This window comes from Aegilops tauschii, chromosome 3, assembly GCF_002575655.3.
Source record: "Aegilops tauschii subsp. strangulata cultivar AL8/78 chromosome 3, Aet v6.0, whole genome shotgun sequence".
Lineage (NCBI taxonomy): Eukaryota > Viridiplantae > Streptophyta > Magnoliopsida > Poales > Poaceae > Aegilops > Aegilops tauschii.
In genome coordinates this window covers 149,599,066-149,619,542 of record NC_053037.3, presented here as the reverse complement: position 1 = coordinate 149,619,542, position 20,477 = coordinate 149,599,066, and the positions used below count along the sequence as shown (strand labels likewise).

Genomic DNA, 20,477 nt, shown 5'->3' with positions numbered 1-20,477 from the left:
CGTTTATTCGGTTTCCAACCCTACCGCACGCATCCTAAACCCTAAAAATCCTAAGATAGATAGTGGGGTCATGGATGTGACGGACTCGCCTCCGCATGCGACGACGCGGCACGCCGCGTTGTCGCCTGCTCCGGCTCGTTCCTGTATCGGCCTCACAGGGGGAGGGGCGGGGGTCCCGACCCCCCCCCCTCCCCCCTGCTCGGCCTCGCGCTATTGTATTGCTGCACGCTAGGATTTGACATGACGCAATGCGGTTATTCTGTTTCCACCCCCACCGCACGCACCCTAAACCCTAAAAACCCTAAGATAGATAGTGGGGTCACGGATGTGACGGACTCGCCTCCAGATGCGACGACGCGGCAAGTCGTGTCGTCGCCTGCTCCGGCTCGTTCCTGTCTCGGCCTCGCAGGGGGGAGGGGGTCCCCCCTGCTCGGCCTCGCGCTATTGTATTGCTGCACGCTAGGATTTGACATGACGCAATGCGGTTATTCTGTTTCCACCCCCACCGCACGCACCCTAAACCCTAAAAACCCTAAGATAGATAGTGGGGTCACGGATGTGACGGACTCGCCTCCAGATGCGACGACGCGGCAAGTCGTGTCGTCGCCTGCTCCGGCTCGTTCCTGTCTCGGCCTCGCAGGGGGGTAGGGGAGGTCCCCCCCTGTTCGGCCTCGCGCTACCGCATTGCTATGCGCTAGGATTTGACAGGATGGAATGCGGTTATTCTATTTCCACCCCCGCCGCACGCACCCTAAACCCTAAAAACCCTAAGATAGATAGTGGGGTCACGGATGTGACGGACTCGCCTCCACATGCGACGACGCGGCACGCCGCGTCGTCGCCTGCTCCGGCTTGTTCCTGTCTCGGCATCACAGGGGAGGGGAGGGGGTCCCGACCCCCCCTCCCCCCTGCTCGGCCTCGCGCTACCGCATTGCTGTGCGCTAGGATTTGACAGGACGCAATGCGGTTTTTCTGTTTCCACCCCCACGGCACGCACCCTAAACCCTAAAAACCATAAGATAGATAGTGGGGTCACGGATGTGACGGACTCGCCTCCGCATGCGACGACGCGGCACGCCGTGTCATCGCCTACTCCGGCTCATTCCTGTCTCGGCCTCACAGGGGGAGGGGGTCCCCCCTGCTCGGCCTCGCGCTACCGCATTGCTGCGCGCTAGGATTTGACAGGACGCAATGCGGTTATTCTGTTTCCACCCCCACCGCACGCACCCTAAACCCTAAAAACCCTAAGATAGATAGTGGGGTCACGGATGTGACGGACTCGCCTCCACATGCGACGACGTGCCACGCCGCGTCGTCGCCTGCTCCGGCTCGTTCCTGTCTCGGCCTCGCAGGGGAGGGGAGGGGGTCCCGACCGCCCCTCCCCCCTGCTCGGCCTCGCGCTACCGCATTGCTGCGCGCTAGGATTTGACAGGACGGAATGCGGTTATTCTGTTTCCACCCCCACGGCACGCACCCTAAACCCTAAAAACCCTAAGATAGATAGTGGGGTCACGGATCTGACGGACTCGCCTCCGCATGCGACGACGGGCACGCCGCGTCGTCGCCTGCTCCGGCTCGTTCATGTCTCGGCCTCGCAGGGGGAGGGGAGGGCGGGTCCTGACCCCCCTCCCCCTGCTTGGCCTCGCGCTACCGCATTGCTGCGTGCTAGGATTTGAGAGGACGCAATGCGGTTATTCTATTTCCACCCCCAACGCACGCACCCTAAACCCTAAAAACCCTTAGATTGATAGTGGGCTCACGGATGTGACGGACTCGCCTCCGCATGCGACGACGCGGCACGCCATGTCGTCGCCTGCTCCGGCCCGTTCCTGTCTCGGCCTCGTAGGGGGGAGGGGGTCCCCCCAGCTCGGCCTCGCGCTACCGCATTGCTGCGCGCTTGGATTTGATAGGACGCAATGCGGTTATTCTGTTTCCACCCCCACCGCACGCACCCTAAACCCTAAAAACCCTAAAATAGATAGTGGGGTCACGGATGTGACGGACTCGCCTCCGCATGCGACGACGCGGCACGCCGCGTCGTCGCCTGCTCCAGCTCGTTCTGGTATCGGCCTCGCAGGGGGAAGGGAGGGCGGGTCCTAACCCCCCCTCGCCCCCTGCTCGGCCTCGCGCTACCGCATTGCTGCGCGCTTGGATTTGACAGCACGCAATGCGTTTATTCGGTTTCCAACCCTACCGCACGCATCCTAAACCCTAAAAATCCTAAGATAGATAGTGGGGTCATGGATGTGACGGACTCGCCTCCGCATGCGACGACGCGGCATGCCGCGTTGTCGCCTGCTCCGGCTCGTTCCTGTATCGGCCTCACAGGGGGAGGGGCGGGGGTCCCGACCCCCCCCTCCCCCCTGCTCGGCCTCGCGCTATTGTATTGCTGCACGCTAGGATTTGACATGACGCAATGCGGTTATTCTGTTTCCACCCCCACCGCACGCACCCTAAACCCTAAAAACCCTAAGATAGATAGTGGGGTCACGGATGTGACGGACTCGCCTCCAGATGCGACGACGCGGCAAGTCGTGTCGTCGCCTGCTCCGGCTCGTTCCTGTCTCGGCCTCGCAGGGGGGAGGGGGTCCCCCCTGCTCGGCCTCGCGCTACCGCATTGCTGTGCACTAGGATTTGACAGGACGCAATGCGGTTATTCTATTTCCACCCCCACCGCACGCACCCTAAACCCTAAAAACCCTAAGATATATAGTGGGGTCACGGATGTGATGGACTCGCCTCCGCATGCGACGACGCGGCACGCCGTGTTGTCGCCTACTCCGGCTCATTCCTGTCTTGGCCTCGCAGGGGGGGAGGGGTGGTCCCCCCTGCTCGGCCTCGCGCTACCCCATTGCTACGCGCTAGGATGTGACGGACTTGCCTCCGCATGCGACGACGCGGCACGCCGGGTCGTCGCCTACTCCGGCTCGTTCCTGTCTCGGCCTCGCAGGGGGAGGGGGCCCCCCCTGCTTGGCCTCGCGCTACCGCATTGCGGCGTGCTAGGATTTGACAGGACGCAATGCGGTTATTCTGTTTCCACCCCCACCGCACGCACCGTAAACCCTAAAACCCCTAAGATAGATAGTGGGGTCACGGATTTGACGGATTCGCCTCCGCATGCAACGACGGGCACGCCGCGTCGTCGCCTGCTCCGGCTCGTTCATGTCTCGGCCTCGCAGGGGGAGGGGAGGGCGGGTCTTGACCCCCCCCCCCCTGCTTGGCCTTGCGCTACCGCATTGCTGCGTGCTAGGATTTGACAGGACGCAATGCGGTTATTCTGTTTCCACCCCCACCGCACGCACCCTAAACCCTAAAAACCCTAAGATAGATAGTGGGCTCACGGATGTGACGGACTTGCCTCCGCATGCGACGACGCGGCACGCCGCATCGTCGCCTGCTCCGGCTCGTTCCTGTCTTGGCCTCGCAGGGGGAGGGGAGGGGGTCCCGACCCCCCTTCCCCCTGCTCGGCCTCGCGCTACGGCATTGCTGCGCGCTAGGATTTGACAGGACGCAATGCGGTTATTCTATTTCCACCCCCAGCGCACGCACCCCAAACCCTAAAAACCCTAAGATAGTGTTGGAAATATGCCCTAGAGGCAATAATAAAATGGTTATTATTATATTTCCTTGTTCAGGATAATTGTCTATTGTTCATGCTATAATTGTGTTATCCGGAAATCGTAATACATGTGTGAATACATAGACCACAACATGTCCCTAGTGAGCCTCTAGTTGACTAGCTCGTTGATCAACAGATAGTCATGGTTTGCTGACTATGGACATTGGATGTCATTGATAACGGGATCACATCATTAGGAGAATCATGTGATGGACATGACCCAATCCTAAGCATAGCACAAAGATCGTGTAGTTCGTTTGCTAGAGCTTTTCCAATGTCAAGTATCATTTCCTTAGACCATGAGATCGTGTAAATCCCGGATGCCGTAGGAGTGCTTTGGGTGTACCAAACGTCACAATATAACTGGGTGACTATAAAGGTACACTACAGGTATCTCTGAAAGTGTCTGTTGGGTTGACACGGATCGAGACTGGGATTTGTCACTCCGTATGACGGAGAGGTATCTCTGGGCCCACTCGGTAATGCATCATCATAATGAGCTCAAAGTGACCAAGTGGTTGGTCACGGGATCATGCATTACGGTACGAGTAAAGTGACTTGCCGGTAACGAGATTGAACGAGGTATTGGGATACCGACGATCGAATCTCGGGCAAGTAACGTACCGATTGACAAAGGGAATTGTATACGGGATTGATTGAATCCTCGACATCGTGGTTCATCCGATGAGATCATCATGGAACATGTGGGAGCCAACATGGGTATCCAGATCCCGTTGTTGGTTATTGACCGGAGAGTCGTCTCGGTCATGTCTGCATGTCTCCTGAACCCGTAGGGTCTACACACTTAAGGTTCGGTGACGCTAGGGTTGTAGAGATATTAGTATGCGGAAATACGAAAGTTGTTCGGAGTCCCCGATGAGATCCCGGACGTCACGAGGAGTTCCGGAATGGTTCGGAGGTGAAGAATTATATATAGGAAGTCCAGTTTCGGTCACCGGGAAAGTTTCGGGGGTCACCGGTATTGTACCGGGACCACCGAAAGGGTCCCGGGGGTCCACCGGGTGTGGCCACCTGCCCCGGAGGGCCCCATGGGCTGAAGTGGGAAGGGAACCAGCCCCTAGTGGGCTGGGGCGCCCCCCTTGGGCCTCCCCCTGCGCCTAGGGTTGGAAACCCTGGGGGTGGGGGCGCCCCACCTGACTTGGGGGGCAAGTTCCCCCCTTGGCCGCCGCCCCCCCCATGTAGATGGGATCCCCAGGGCTGGCGCCCCCCCAGGGGGCCTATATATAGTGGGGGGAGGGAGGGCAGCAGTACCCTAGCCCCTGGCGCCTCCCTCTCCCTCCCGTGACACCTCTCCCTCCCGCTTGCGCTTGGCGAAGCCCTGCCGGGATCCCCGCTACTTCCACCACCACGCCGCAGTGCTGCTGGATCTCCATCAACCTCTCCTTCCCCCTTGCTGGATCAAGAAGGAGGAGACTCCCCCGCTCCGTACGTGTGTTGAACGTGGAGGTGCCGTCCGTTCGGCGCTAGGATCATCGGTGATTTGGATCACGACGAGTACGACTCCATCAACCCCGTTCACTTGAACGCTTCCGCTCGCGATCTACAAGGGTATGTAGATGCACTCCTTCCCTCTTGTTGCTAGTAAACTCCATAGATGGATCTTGGTGATGCGTAGAAAATTTTTGATTTCTGCTACGATCCCCAACAGTGGCATCATGAGCCAGGCCTATGCGTAGTTTCTATGCACGAATAGAACACAAAGCAGTTGTGGGCGTAGATGTTGTCAATTTTTCTTGCCACTACTAGTCTTATCTTGTTTCGGCGGCATCGTGGGATGAAGCTTCCCGGACCGACCTTACACGTACGCTTACGTGAGACAGGTTCCACCGACTGACATGCACTAGTTTCATAAGGTGGCTAGCGGGTGTCTGTCTCTCCCACTTTAGTCGGAACGGATTCGATGAAAAGGGTCCTTATGAAGGGTAAATATAAATTGGCATATCACGTTGTGGTTTTACGTAGGTAAGAAACGTTCTTTCTAGAAACCTATAGAAGCCATGTAAAAACATGCAACAACAATTAGAGGACGTCTAACTTGTTTTTGCAGCATGTGCCTTGTGATGTGATATGGCCAAAAGGATGTGATGAATGAGATATATGTGATGTATGAGATTGATCATGTTCTTGTAATAGGAATCACGACTTGCATGTCGATGAGTATGACAACCGGCAGGAGCCATAGGAGTTGTCTTTATTTTTTGTATGACCTGCGTGTCATTGAATAACGCCATGTAAATTACTTTACTTTATTGCTAAACACGTTAACCATAGAAGTAGAAGTAATCATTGGCGTGACAACTTCATGAAGACACGATGATGGAGATCATGGTGTCATGCCGGTGACGAAGATGATCATGGCGCCCCGAAGATGGAGATCAAAGGAGCAAAATGATATTGGCCATATCATGTCACTATTTGATTGCATGTGATGTTTATCATGTTTTACATCTTATTTGCTTAGAACGACGGTAGTAAGTAAGATGATCCCTTATAATAATTTCAAGAAAGTGTTCCCCCTAACTGTGCACCGTTGCGAAGGTTCGTTGTTTCGAAGCACCACATGATGATCGGGTGTGATAGATTCTAACGTTCGCATACAACGGGTGTTGACGAGCCTAGCATGTACAGACATGGTCTTGGAACACACGCAATACACTTAGGTTGAATTGACGAGCCTAGCATGTACAGACATGGCCTCGGAACACGGAAGACCGAAAGGTCGATCATGAGTCGTATAGAAGATACGATCAACATGAAGATGTTCACCGATATTGACTAGTCCGTCTCACGTGATGATCGGACACGGCCTAGTTGACTCAGATCATGTTTCACTTAGATGACTAGAGGGATGTCTATCTGAGTGGGAGTTCATTGAATAATTTGATTAGATGAACTTAATTATCATGAACTTAGTCTAAAATCTTTACAATATGTCTTGTAGATCAAATGGCCCATGTTGCCCTCAACTTCAACGCGTTCCTAGATAAAACCAAGCTGAAAGATGATGGCAGCAACTATACGGACTGGGTCCGGAACCTGAGGATCATCCTCATAGCTGCCAAGAAAGATTATGTCCTAGAAGCACCGCTAGGTGAAGCACCCATCCCAGAGAACCAAGACGTTATGAACGCTTAGCAGTCACGTGCTGATGATTACTCCCTCGTTCAGTGTGGCATGCTTTACAGCTTAGAACCGGGGCTCCAAAAGCGTTTTGAGAAACACAGAGCATATGAGATGTTCGAAGAGCTGAAAATGGTTTTCCAAGCTCATGCCCGAGTCGAGAGATATGAAGTCTCCGACAAGTTCTTCAGTTGTAAAATGGAGGAAAATAGTTCTGTCAGTGAGCACATACTCAAAATGTCTAGGTTACACAACCGCTTGTCTCAGCTGGGAGTTAATCTCCCGGATGACGCGGTCATTGACAGAATCCTTCAGTCGCTTCCACCGAGCTACAAGAGCTTTGTGATGAACTTCAATATGCAGGGGATGGAAAAGACCATTCCTGAGGTATATTCAATGCTGAAATCAGCGGAGGTGGAGATCAGAAAGGAACATCAAGTGTTGATGGTGAATAAAACCACTAAGTTCAAGAAAGGCAAGGGTAAGAAGAACTTCAAGAAGGACGGCAAGGTAGTTGCCGCGCCTGGTAAGGCAGTTGCCGGGAAGAAGCCAAAGAATGGACCCAAGCCTGAGACTGAGTGCTTTTATTGCAAGGGAAGTGGTCACTGGAAGCGGAACTGCCCCAAATACTTAGCGGACAAGAAGGCCGGCAACACCAAAGGTATATGTGATATACATGTAATTGATGTGTACCTTACCAGTACTCGTAGTAGCTCCTGGGTATTTGATACCGGTGCGGTTGCTCATATTTGTAACTCAAAACAGGAGCTGCGGAATAAACGGAGACTGGCGAAGGACGAGGTGATGATGCGCGTCGGGAATGGTTCCAAGGTCGATGTGATCGTCGTCGGCACGCTACCTCTGCATTTACCTACGGGATTAGTTTTAAACCTCAATAATTGTTATTTAGTGCCAGCTTTGAGCATGAACATTGTATTAGGATCTTGTTTAATGCGAGATGGCTACTCATTTAAATCCGAGAATAATGGTTGTTCTATTTATATGAGAGATATGTTTTATGGTCATGCCCCGCTGGTCAATGGTTTATTCTTAATGAATCTCGAACGTGATGTTACACATATTCATAGTGTGAATACCAAAAGATGTAAAGTTGATAACGATAGTCCCACATACTTGTGGCACTGCCGCCTTGGTCACATTGGTGTCAAGCGCATGAAGAAGCTCCATGCAGATGGACTTTTGGAGTCTCTTGATTACGAATCATTTGACACATGCGAACCATGCCTCATGCGTAAGATGACCAAGACTCCGTTCTCCGGAACAATGGAGCGAGCAACCAACTTATTGGAAATCATACATACTGATGTGTGCGGTCCAATGAGTGTTGAGGCTCGCGGCGGCTATCGTTATGTTCTCACTCTCACTGATGACTTGAGTAGATATGGGTATGTCTACCTAATGAAACACAAGTCTGAAACCTTTGAAAAGTTCAAGGAATTTCAGAGTGAGGTTGAGAATCAACGTGACAGGAAAATAAAGTTCTTACGATCAGATCGTGGAGGAGAATATTTGAGTCACGAATTTGGCACACACTTAAGGACATGTGGAATAGTTTCACAACTCAGGCCGCCTGGAACACCTCAGCGAAATGGTGTGTCCGAACGTCGTAATCGCACTCTATTGGATATGGTGTGATCTATGATGTCTCTTACCGATCTACCGCTCTCATTTTGGGGCTATGCTTTAGAGACTGCCGCATTCACTTTAAATAGGGCTCCGTCAAAATCCGTTGAGACGACACCGTATGAATTATGGTTTGGGAAGAAACCTAAGCTGTCGTTTCTAAAAGTTTGGGGATGCGATGCTTATGTCAAGAAACTTCAACCTGAAAAGCTCGAACCCAAGTCGGAGAAATGCGTCTTCATAGGATACCCCAAGGAAACCATTGGGTATACCTTCTACCTCAGATCCGAAGGCAAGATCTTTGTTGCCAAGAACGGGTCCTTTCTGGAGAAAGAGTTTCTCTCGAAAGAAATAAGTGGGAGGGAAGTGGAACTTGATGAGGTGATAGTCACCCCTTCCGAACCGGAAAGTAGCGCAGCGCAGGAAGATGTTCCTGTGGTGCCTACACCGACTGGGGAGGAAGTTAATGATGATGATCATGAAGCTTCGGATCAAGTTACTGCTGAACTTCGTAGGTCCACAAGGACACGTTCCGCACCAGAGTGGTACGGCAACCCTGTCCTGGAAATCATGTTGTTAGACAACGGTGAACCTTCGAACTATGAAGAAGCACTGGCGGGCCCAGATTCCAACAAATGGCTAGAAGCCATGAAATCCGAGATAGGATCCATGTATGAAAACGAAGTATGGACTTTGACTGACTTGCCCAATGATCGGCGAGCGATAGAAAACAAATGGATCTTTAAGAAGAAGACAGACGCGGATGGTAATGTGACCATCTATAAGGCTCGACTTGTCGCTAAGGGTTATCGACAAGTTCAAGGGGTTGACTACGATGAGACTTTCTCACCCGTAGCGAAGCTGAAGTCCGTCCGAATCATGTTAGCAATTGCCGCATTCTATGATTATGAGATATGGCAAATGGACGTCAAAACGGCATTCCTTAACGGCTTTCTTAAGGAAGAATTGTATATGATGCAGCCGGAAGGTTTTGTCAATCCTAAGAATGCTAACAAGGTATGCAAGCTCCAGCACTCCATCTATGGGCTGGTGCAAGCATCTCGGAGTTGGAACATTCGATTTGATGAGATGATCAAAGCGTTTGGGTTTACACAGACTTATGGAGAAGCCTGTGTTTACAAGAAAGTGAGTGGGAGCTCTGTAGCATTTCTCATATTATATGTGGATGACATACTGTTGATGGGAAATGATATAGAATTCTTGGGAAGCATAAAGGCCTACTTGAACAAGTGTTTTTCAATGAAGGACCTTGGAGAAGCTGCTTATATATTAGGCATCAAGATCTATAGAGATAGATCAAGACGCCTCATTGGTCTTTCACAAAGTACGTACCTTGACAAGATATTGAAGAAGTTCAATATGGATCAGTCCAAGAAGGGGTTCTTGCCTGTATTGCAAGGTGTGCAATTGAGCACGGCTCAATGCCCGACCACGGCAGAAGATAGAGAAAAGATGAGTGTCATCCCCTATGCCTCGGCCATAGGGTCTATTATGTATGCCATGCTGTGTACCAGACCTGATGTAAACCTTGCCGTAAGTTTGGTAGGAAGGTACCAAAGTAATCCCGGCATGGAACACTGGACAGCGGTCAAGAAATCCTGAAGTACCTGAAAAGGACTAAGGATATGATTCTCGTTTATGGAGGTGACGAAGAGCTCGTCGTAAAGGGTTATGTCGATGCTAGCTTCGACACAGATCTGGATGACTCTAAGTCACAAACCGGATACGTGTATATTTTGAATGGAGGGGCAGTAAGCTGGTGCAGTTGCAAGCAAAGCGTCGTGGCGGGATCTACATGTGAAGCGGAATACATGGCGGCCTCAGAGGCAGCACAAGAAGCAATCTGGATGAAGGAGTTCATTACCGACCTAGGGTGATTCCCAATGCGTCGGGCCCGATGACTCTCTTCTGTGACAACACTGGATCTATTGCCCTTGCCAAGGAGCCCAGGTTTCACAGGAAGACCAGGCATATCAAGCATCGCTTCAACTCCATTCGTGAAAGTGTTCAAAATGGAGACATAGATATTTGTAAAGTACATACGGACCTGAATGTAGCAGATCCGTTGACTAAACATCTCCCTAGAACAAAACATGATCAACACCAGAACTCTATGGGTGTTCGATTCATCACAATGTAACTAGATTATTGACTCTAGTGCAAGTGGGAGACTGTTGGAAATATGCCCTAGAGGCAATAATAAAATGGTTATTATTATATTTCCTTGTTCATGATAATTGTCTATTTTTCATGCTATAATTGTGTTATCCGGAAATCGTAATACATGTGTGAATACATAGACCACAACATGTCCCTAGTGAGCCTCTAGTTGACTAGCTTGTTGATCAACAGATAGTCATGGTTTCCTGACTATGGACATTGGATGTCATTGATAACGGGATCACATCATTAGGAGAATGATGTGATGGACAAGACCCAATCCTAAGCATAGCACAAAGATCGTGTAGTTCGTTTGCTAGAGCTTTTCCAATGTCAAGTATCATTTCCTTAGACCATGAGATCGTGTAACTCCCGGATGCCGTAGGTGTGCTTTGGGTGTACCAAACGTCACAACGTAACTGGGTGACTATAAAGGTACACTACAGGTATCTCTGAAAGTGTCTGTTGGGTTGACACGGATCGAGACTGGGATTTGTCACTCCGTATGATGGAGAGGTATCTCAGGGCCCACTCGGTAATGCATCATCATAATGAGCTCAAAGTGACCAAGTGGTTGGTCACGGGATCATGCATTACGGTACTAGTAAAGTGACTTGCCGGTAACAAGATTGAACGAGGTATTGGGATACCGACGATCGAATCTCGGGCAAGTAACGTACCGATTGACAAAGGGAATTGTATACGGGATTGATTGAATCCTCGACATCGTGCTTCATCCGATGAGATCATCGTGGAACATGTGGGAGCCAACATGGGTATCCAGATCCCGTTGTTGGTTATTGACCGAAGAGTCGTCTCGGTCATGTCTGCATGTCTCCCGAACCCGTAGGGTCTACACACTTAAGGTTCGATGACGCTAGGGTTGTAGAGATATTAGTATGCGGAAATCCGAAAGTTGTTCGGAGTCCCGGATGAGATCCGGGATGTCACGAGGAGTTCCGGAATGGTCCGGAGGTGAAGAATTATATATAGGAAGTCCAGTTTTGGCCACCGGGAAAGTTTTGGGGGTCACCGGTATTGTACCGGGACCATCGGAAGGGTCCCGGGGGTCCACCGGGTGGGGCCACCTGCCCCGGAGGGCCCCATGGGCTGAAGTGGGAAGGGAACCCGCCCCTAGTGGGCTGGGGCGCCCCCCCTTGGGCCTCCCCCTACGCCTAGGGTTGGAAACCCTGGGGGTGGGGGCGCCCCACCTGACTTGGGGGGCAAGTTCCCCCTTGGCCGCCGCCCCCCCATGTAGATGGGATCCCCAGGGCCAGCGCCCCCCTCCAGGGGGACTATATATAGTGGGGGGAAGGAAGGGCAGCAGTACCCTAGCCCCTGGCGCCTCCCTCTCCCTCCCGCTTGCGCTTGGCGAAGCCCTGCCGGGATCCCCGCTACTTCCACCACCACGCCGTCGTGCTGCTGGATCTCCATCAACCTCTCCTCCCCCCTTGCTGGATCAGGAAGGAGGAGACGTCCCCGCTCCGTACGTGTGTTGAACGCGGAGGTGCCGTCCGTTCGGCGCTAGGATCATCGGTGATTTGGATCACGACGAGTACGACTCCATCAACCCCGTTCACTTGAACGCTTCCGCTCGCGATCTACAAGGGTATGTAGATGCACTCCTTCCCTCTCGTTGCTAGTAAACTCCATAGATGGATCTTGGTGATGCGTAGAAATTTTTTGATTTCTGCTACGATCCCCAACAGATAGATAGTGGGGTCACGGATGTGACGGATTCGCCTCCGCATGCGACGACGCGGCACGCCATGTCGTCGCCTGCTCCGGCTCGTTCCTGTCTCGGCCTCCTAACGCTACCGCATTGGTGCGCGCTAGGATTTGACAGGACGCAATGCGGTTATTCTGTTTCCACCCCCACCGCATGCACCCTAAACCCTAAAAACCCTAAGATAGATAGTGGGGTCATGGATGTGACGGACTCGCCTCCGCATGCGACGACGTGGCATGCCGCGTCGTCGCCTGCTCCGGCTCGTTCCTATCTCGGCCTCGCAGGGGGAGGGGAGGGGGTCCCGACCCCCCCTGCTCGGCTTCGCGCTACCGCATTGTTGCGCGCTAGGATTTGACAGGACGCAATGCGGTTATTCTATTTCCACCCCCACCGCACGCACCCTAAAGCCTAAAAACCCTAAGATAGATAGTGGCGTCACGGATGTTACGGACTCGCCTCCGCATGCGACGACGCGGCACGCCGTGTCGTCGCCTGCTCCGGCTCGTTCCTGTCTTGGCCTCGCAGGGGGAGGGGAGGGGGTTCCGACCCCCCCTCCCCCCTGCTCGGCCTCGCGCTACGGCATTGCTGTGCTGTAGGATTTCACAGGACGCAAAGCGGTTATTCTATTTCCACCCCCACCGCACGCACCCTAAACCCTAAAAACCCTAAGATAGATAGTGGGGTCACGGATGTGACGGACTCGCCTCCACATGCGACGACGCGGCACGCCGTGTCGTCGCCTGCTCCGGCTCGTTCCTATCTTGGCCTCGCAGGGGGGAGGGGGGTCCCCCCCTACTCGGCCTCGCGCTACCGCATTGCTGCGCGCTAGGATTTGACAGGACGCAACGCGGTTATTCTGTTTCCACCCCCACCGCACGCACCCTAAACCCTAAAAACCCTAAGATAGATAGTGGGGTCACGGATGTGACGGACTCGCCTCCGCATGCGACGACGCGGCACGCCGTGTCGTCGCCTGCTCCGGCTCGTTCCTGTCTCGGCCTCGTAGGGGGGAGAGAGGGGGGTCCCCCCTGCTCGGCCTCGCGCTACCGCATTGCTGCGTGCTAGGATTTGACAGGACGCAATGCGGTTATTCTGTTTCCACCCCCACCGCACGCACCCTAAACCCTAAAAACCCTATGATAGATAGTGGGGTCACGGATGTGACGGACTCGCCTCCGCATGCGAAGAAGTGGCACGCCGCGTCGTCGCCTGCTCCGGCTCGTTCCTGTCTCGGCCTCGCAGGGGGGTGGGAGGGGGGTCCCGACCCCCCCTGCTCGGCCTCACGCTACCACATTACTGCGCACTAGGATTTGACAGGACGCAATGCAGGTTATTCTGTTTCCACCCCCACCACACGCACCCTAAACCCTAAAAACCCTAAGATAGATAGTGGGGTCACGGATGTGACGGACTCGCCTCCGCATGCGACGACGCGGCACGCCGCGTCGTCGCCTGCTCCGGCTCGTTCCTGTCTCGGCCTCGCAGGGGGAGGGGAGGGCGGGTCCTGACCCCCTCCCCCCTGTTTGGCCTCACGCTACCGCATTGCTGCGCGCTAGGATTTGACAGGACGCAATGCGGTTATTTTGTTTGCACCCCCACCGCACGCACCCTAAACCCTAAAAACCCTAATATAGATAGTGGGGTCACGGATGTGACGGACTCGCCTCCGCATGCGACGACGCGGCACGCCGCGTCGTCGCCTGCTCCGGCTCGTTCCTGTCTCGGCCTCGCAGGGGGAGGGGAGGGGGTCCCGACCCCCCTCCCCCCTGCTCGGCATCGCGCTACGGCATTGCTGCGCGGTAGGATTTGACAGGACGCAATGCGGTTATTCTATTTCCACCCCCACCGCACGCACCCTAAACCCTAAAAACCCTAAGATAGATAGTGGGGTCACGGATGTGACGGACTCGCCTCCGCATGCGACGACGCGGCACGTCGTGTCGTCGCCTGCTCCGGCTCGTTCCTGTCTCGGCCTCGCAGGGGGGAGGGGGTCCCCCCTGCTCGGCCTCGCGCTACCGCATTGCTGCGCGCTAGGATTTGACAGGACGCAATGCGGTTATTCTGTTTCCACCCCCACCGCACGCACCATAAACCCTAAAAACCCTAAGATAGATTGTGGGGTCACGGATGTGACGGACTCGCCTCCGCATGCGACGACGCGGCACGCCGCATCGTCGCCTGCTCCAGCTCGTTCCTGTCTCGGCCTCGCAGGGGAGGGGAGGGGGTCTCGACCCCCCTCCCCCCTGCTCGGCCTCGCGCTACCGCATTGCTGCGTGCTAGGATTTGACAGGACGCAATGCGGTTATTCTGTTTCCACCCCCACCGCACGCACCCTAAACCCTAAAAACCCTAAGATAGATAGTGGGGTCACGGATGTGACGGACTTGCCTCCGCATGCGACGACGCGACACGTCGTGTCGTCGCCTGCTCCGTCTCGTTCCTGTCTCGGCCTCGCAGGGGGGAGAGGGGGGGCCCCTGCTCGGCCTCGCGCTACCGCATTGCTGCGCGCTAGGATTTGACAGGACGCAATGCGGTTATTCTGTTTCCACCCCCACCGCACGCACCCTAAACCCTAAAAACCCTAAGATAGATAGTGGGGTCACGGATGTGACGGACTCGCCTCCACATGCGACGACGTGGCACGCCGCGTCGTCGCCTGCTCTGGCTCGTTCCTATCTCAGCCTCGCAGGGGGAGGGGAGGGGGTCCCTCCCCCCTCCCCACTGCTCGGCCTCGCGCTACCGCATTTGTCAATACGCGCAATGCCGATTTCAATGTCTACAAAATATTTAAATCCAAAAAATAACAACCTCAAATTAACATGTTAAAAACAATTATCACACAGAAGTTTAGGATAGTTATTCAGTGAAGAACAACAACTATTATAAGTACAAAAACATACTAGAAAAATAAAAAAATACGCATATCCATCGGCCAATTACATGGTTGTTCATGGGACTAAGTCAAAAAATCGAAACCAATGCAAAGAATGAAAAGTAACATAAAAAAGAAGGAAATACAAAGGACTTGCTTTATTACTTTGCAAAGAAGGAAAAGCAGAAGTTCACCTATAAACAACATAGAAGTCCAGCTTCTACAACGACCCTTACATGATCTGGAAAAAGTGCATGCATACTTGGGCAAAGATCTTGTAAGTTTCACGTTAAACACATACTGAAGTTCTACCACTGTTCGAAGTATGCAATCATGTTACAAAAAATAAGTAAGATATGCATTTATATTTGGGAATAATCCCATAGTTGCCCACGGAACAAACTCAAACCCAAATTAGAAATTTGAAAATTACAAAAAAACAAAAAGAAAAAAGAAAAAATAGAGCGAGATGCTGCACCGCCTTGCAATGTGGAAACCAGGAAGTTCAATCACTGGTACCATAGAAGTCCAACTAATACCACAGAATGTGGATGATCCAAAAAAACTAATCCGAAAGACAGAATAAATATAAAATGGATGATTTGTGTGTCTATGGACCAGCTCCACATTTACGCATTATGAGTACTCTGAAAAACAAAAACGACGGAAGTAAAAACATGCATAAAAACGACGGAAGTTCTAGCACAAAAGGTGCAGAAGTCCAATTCGTAAGACAGACAGTAGAATCATTGGAAAAATACACGCTATCGAATTTGTTTTTTAGATTTAATCACTTGGGTGACTACACCTTCTCAGTCCGCGACCTCGAACGACATCCTACTACGCCCAAACATCAAAACGACAAAGCCACCAAGCTGTCTCATCAAAGAACCGGAACCAACAGGGGCGGACACGAGATCCAATCGCCCGATTTCAGGGGTGTATTCGCCTGCCCGATCAAATTAACAACGCATGAACGGTCCAATCTCACTACTGCAATCAAATCCGCCCTCTATATTCAAATAAAAACAACAAATCCACTGAAGCCGCGGAACCACTCCCGCGGACGAAGAACACAGAACCCGGAATCAAATTCGTTGAAATTAACGACAAATTGTCCACGAAACTCGTACCTACACCAAATTCCCATCATGTTAGAGGTTCTTGAACATCCAATGAACGCATTAAACTTGTAAATAGACACAGGTTCATCCGCCCCGAGAGTGAATCAGCCAAAATGCAAAATTACGAATAAAAACGAGCATTTAGATGCAGGTATGGGTATCTGGATTACAGTCACATCCCAGGCAACACAACCGGCCGGAATAATTCACGAGGGAAGTCACGGTTGTGAAGATAGACCGAAGTTTGGGTTCGTACACAGGGAAATTCAGGTGCGTTACTCGGGAAGTTCAGATTGTGATCAAAATATTATTCTGATCCCGTGATCAGAATAGTGGTTATATTATTCTGTTACCCGTGACAGAATATTATTCTGTCACCCCCTATGCGGCGCGCGACTCGATGTCCCGAATCCAGCCCACCGGCCCGAACCAGTACACACGACCGACCATTCCCGAACCCGCCCACCTCCCTCCCGATCCCAAATCCTCCAGCGCGCCGCCACCCCTTACCTCGCCGCCCTGCCACACCCTGCCCCATCACCGCGCCCTCCAGCTCCCGCCGACGCGCCGCCCCTTCTAGCTCCCGCCGACGCGCCACCCCTTCCACCTCCCGCCGACGTGCCGCCCCCTTCCACCTCCCGTCCACGCGCCGCGCCTCCCCCACCTTCTGGCCACGCGCCTCCCCCAAGTCCCGGTGATACGCCTCCCCACCTCCCGGCAATGCGCGACGCCTACTCCGGTGACGCGCACCGCACCCCCCACTCCACGGCGACGCCCCTCGCAGTTCCTCCCGACGACGCGCACCACGACCGGTGATGCAGATCCCTCCACCCCACAGCATCGGCAACTCCCTCCATCGGATGCTGGTCGCGTCCATCCACCCGCCTCCCTCCGTTCGCGACCCTTCTCCTGTCCGTCTGCGATCCTTCTCCTTGTCCGGCCCTCCCTTCACTCCCTCCACCGCGCTCCGCCTATCGTATACCACCATCGAGCGCGTAGGCCGCCAAGGCCAACAAGCCACCATGCTCGCCACAGAACAGGCCCCCGCTGGATCCCCACCACCGGGTAGCCTGGGCAGCTCCAGGTGGTCACCTCGTCCTGGATCCAGGTGGTGGTCGCGGCCAGGATACAGCTAGCTCAAGGGAGGGGTCGCCGGTTTTGTGAAGTTCAAGTTTCAAAGTTCTGCAAGTCCAGTGAAAAAATCGGTAAGTTTCGTGCGTGTGCTGCTACAAATCTGAACTTATTGTCCACGCATACTAGTACCGATGAATATCGAGTTGATGAAAATGTACTATTACATGATATTGTAGTATAAGTCAATGCACATGATAATGCTCAGGCTTGATGGTTAGATATTGAAGTCTCAGCATGTGCTGCCATGATCTATTAGATAACTCATCTCAGCATGTACAAGCCAACCTGCATGTTAAAGATCAAACCATAGGACCACATGATTTTGGTTTTCTTGTAAAAATGGTAGTTGTAATGACAGGCAGAACAACACCAAATTGCTCGTATTTGTTATCAGATCCAAAAGTGTATTTTCATCTGATTATCTTGCTGTAATTTGAGCGTAACATACTGTCATAAACTATGTACCAATTTTCATTTAGCTTCAAAGTTGAATACAGTAGTACAGAAATGTTCTTCAGTCAGCTCGTCATACTTAATGGGAAATACAACAGCCACATCAACACTGGTGAAAACAGGTCATTTGACACTTCATTTGATCTTGGAAATGCACAGCAAAGGCCAGTAAACCATAGTGAAAGCTAAATAACTTTTTTGGAACTGAACCTAGTCTTTACATCTCATCAAGACAGAGATCATAGAACAAGTAATTACTCCTATAGAAGATCATCCAGCCTCTAGGGATTAATTAGTTCTCAAAATTCATGCTGAACAAACACGAATTCTCAGTCCTACGTTATATTTGAGCAATCAATATGTCTAACAATTGTTAACCAGCGCTGCAGTTGTAAGTGATGTCCCACTAAGAAGTTGCTCAAATTAAAATGTGTTATCTGATCCCTTCCTAATTTTGCTACTTGAATGCATTTTATTTTGTGATTTCCAGTCCTTTTTAAGATTCAGGTGATTTTCTGCCATGGGAAGAAATGCTGAAATATCATCATCATAAACGAACTATCATCTATTTTATTTCCTGAAACACAAACTAGCTGTGCCAGTTCAATATGTGAATTCTCATCAGTACATGGCTTCCTCCGTCGTGTGATCAATGGTCGGAGCTCACCGATGACGGAGGATGTGGAGCTTCACTACCATCCGCAGCTCCAGCCGTGGTCCGGATCATACTGAGGCTCTGGACCCTCCCTCATAAACTCACCTCGAGGACATCTATTTTATTTCCTGAAACACAAACTAGGTGTGCCAGTTTAGTATGTGAACTATCATCAGTTTGTGAAAAACACATATGACAGTACTATGTGTGTGTGTGCAAAATAAAACCGAGTGTTTTTATTGTACAATAGTTTTGCACCAAAAGGTTATTCTGATGCGGGTGGCTAGTGTTGCAGTAGTTCAGAATGCTGAACCCACATTGATGCAGGCGCTCATGAGTAGAGGCAGGTGCACCCATGAGCATTCTTCCAATGTGGTGTTCACCGCCGGCGCCACAGTCCGTTCACGGTCGATAGCTGAGGCCGTTCAATGACACAACGACGAGGTCTGGCCTTCCCCATTCCTCTTTTCATGTTGTGGCATTATCGAACTCGTGTAATGGCTGATTCTGTACTGCTGTTGGTTGCATTGCTGATGCTTTTACAAGTGTGGAAACAAAGCTAGTGTCCTATTTTGCTTGTATATTAAGAGTTCGCCTATGAGTCTCCTATATGTACTGGTGATGCTACTTCATCTCTACTTGTTGTGAAATAAGGTTTTTGTTGATTTGCTTACAAGAAATGAAATATCCTTCTTGATGTTTCTTTGTTGCCAAATAAAGCTATTGTTTGATTGACACCACCTTCTTGCATCAAGTGACACCAAACATGTTTAATTGAATGTTCACAAGAAATGATCACACACCAAAGTGACACCCTCAGTTTAAAACTAACTTTAGATCAGTGCAATTCTTATTTTTATTTAGTACTCTTCGTGCGAATGATTCCTGGTTGCTTCTCCTGTTCTGAACTTGTTGCTCAATTGCACAGGTATTGCTAGAGTACTGTCTAGTCTGAAGCGAGCTACACATTCGCACATGAGTCGGTGCTCCTGATGTGCTCTAATTAGCAATAGAAAATGACAAGGGAGTGCATCCAAAAGATAGGTGGCAAGCATGACTGTTGCGGTGTGTTGATAACTGAATTGAAGGATCTTCAGTATATGAACCACAAAAGAGAGGTGCATCCCGTACAAACAAAGAAGTGCATGCAGTACATCGGCTCAAGATCCAATGGTTCAATTATCTTTTGGTTTGGCAAAATGCTTCTCTTGCAGGTTTTTTGTTTTGCTGTAATTTTCATTTATATCACAGGATGTAACACCATCTCCGAAACAAATGCATATGTTCAGTTAAGAACTTGGCGTGGTGGGTGTACTGTTGATAATATGAACTTGTTTCTCTCAACTATAGAAAACATGTAACCTTTGTTGTGCTGCTCTGCAATTTCTCCAGAAAATATGGATTGTTTCGGTTTAAGTACATCTTAAATCCATGTGCCATCTTGCTATCTTTTTTGGAATCAATAAATGGCATCGACATTCCATAGAACAAATGTCAACTAGGATGCATGTGTATGTATCAAATATGGCAGGATTTGTTCCTCGCGCCGGAGTACACCAATGCAATGGTGCGGAGGCCGTACAAATTTCTTATATCTATTTCTACAAGTTCGAGTGATAAATTACTGTAAGCTCACATGTTATTGTCCAATTAGTTCAAATGATCATTGTTTTCTTCATTGAACAAAACAAAAAAGAAGTACAAATATTTATTACAAAAATCATGAAAAAATTTCAAGTTGCAAAAAAAAGGAAGTACATACCTTCATTGCAAAAAATGTTCGAGTTTGAACAAAACAAAAAGAAAACATCCATCAGTTCAACTAGTGAAACCATGCAAATTCAGACCTGATGGTGTTGTCAGTTTGGACGAGAAAACAAATCTAAAATTGTAATCCCAAAAAAGGTTCAGTTCTATAAGTCCAT

The 20,477-nt window shown here is 51.0% G+C and overlaps 1 long non-coding RNA gene across 1 annotated transcript; it reads left to right on the top strand.

Annotated features, from left to right (window-relative positions):
• Positions 1-16,709: 16,709 nt before the first annotated feature.
• Positions 16,710-19,969, top strand: LOC120976572 (uncharacterized). The gene is made up of 2 exons (XR_005772396.3): positions 16,710-18,996; positions 19,481-19,969. It is a non-coding gene; the product is annotated as an uncharacterized lncRNA (long non-coding RNA).
• The last annotated feature ends 508 nt before the right edge of the window (positions 19,970-20,477 follow it).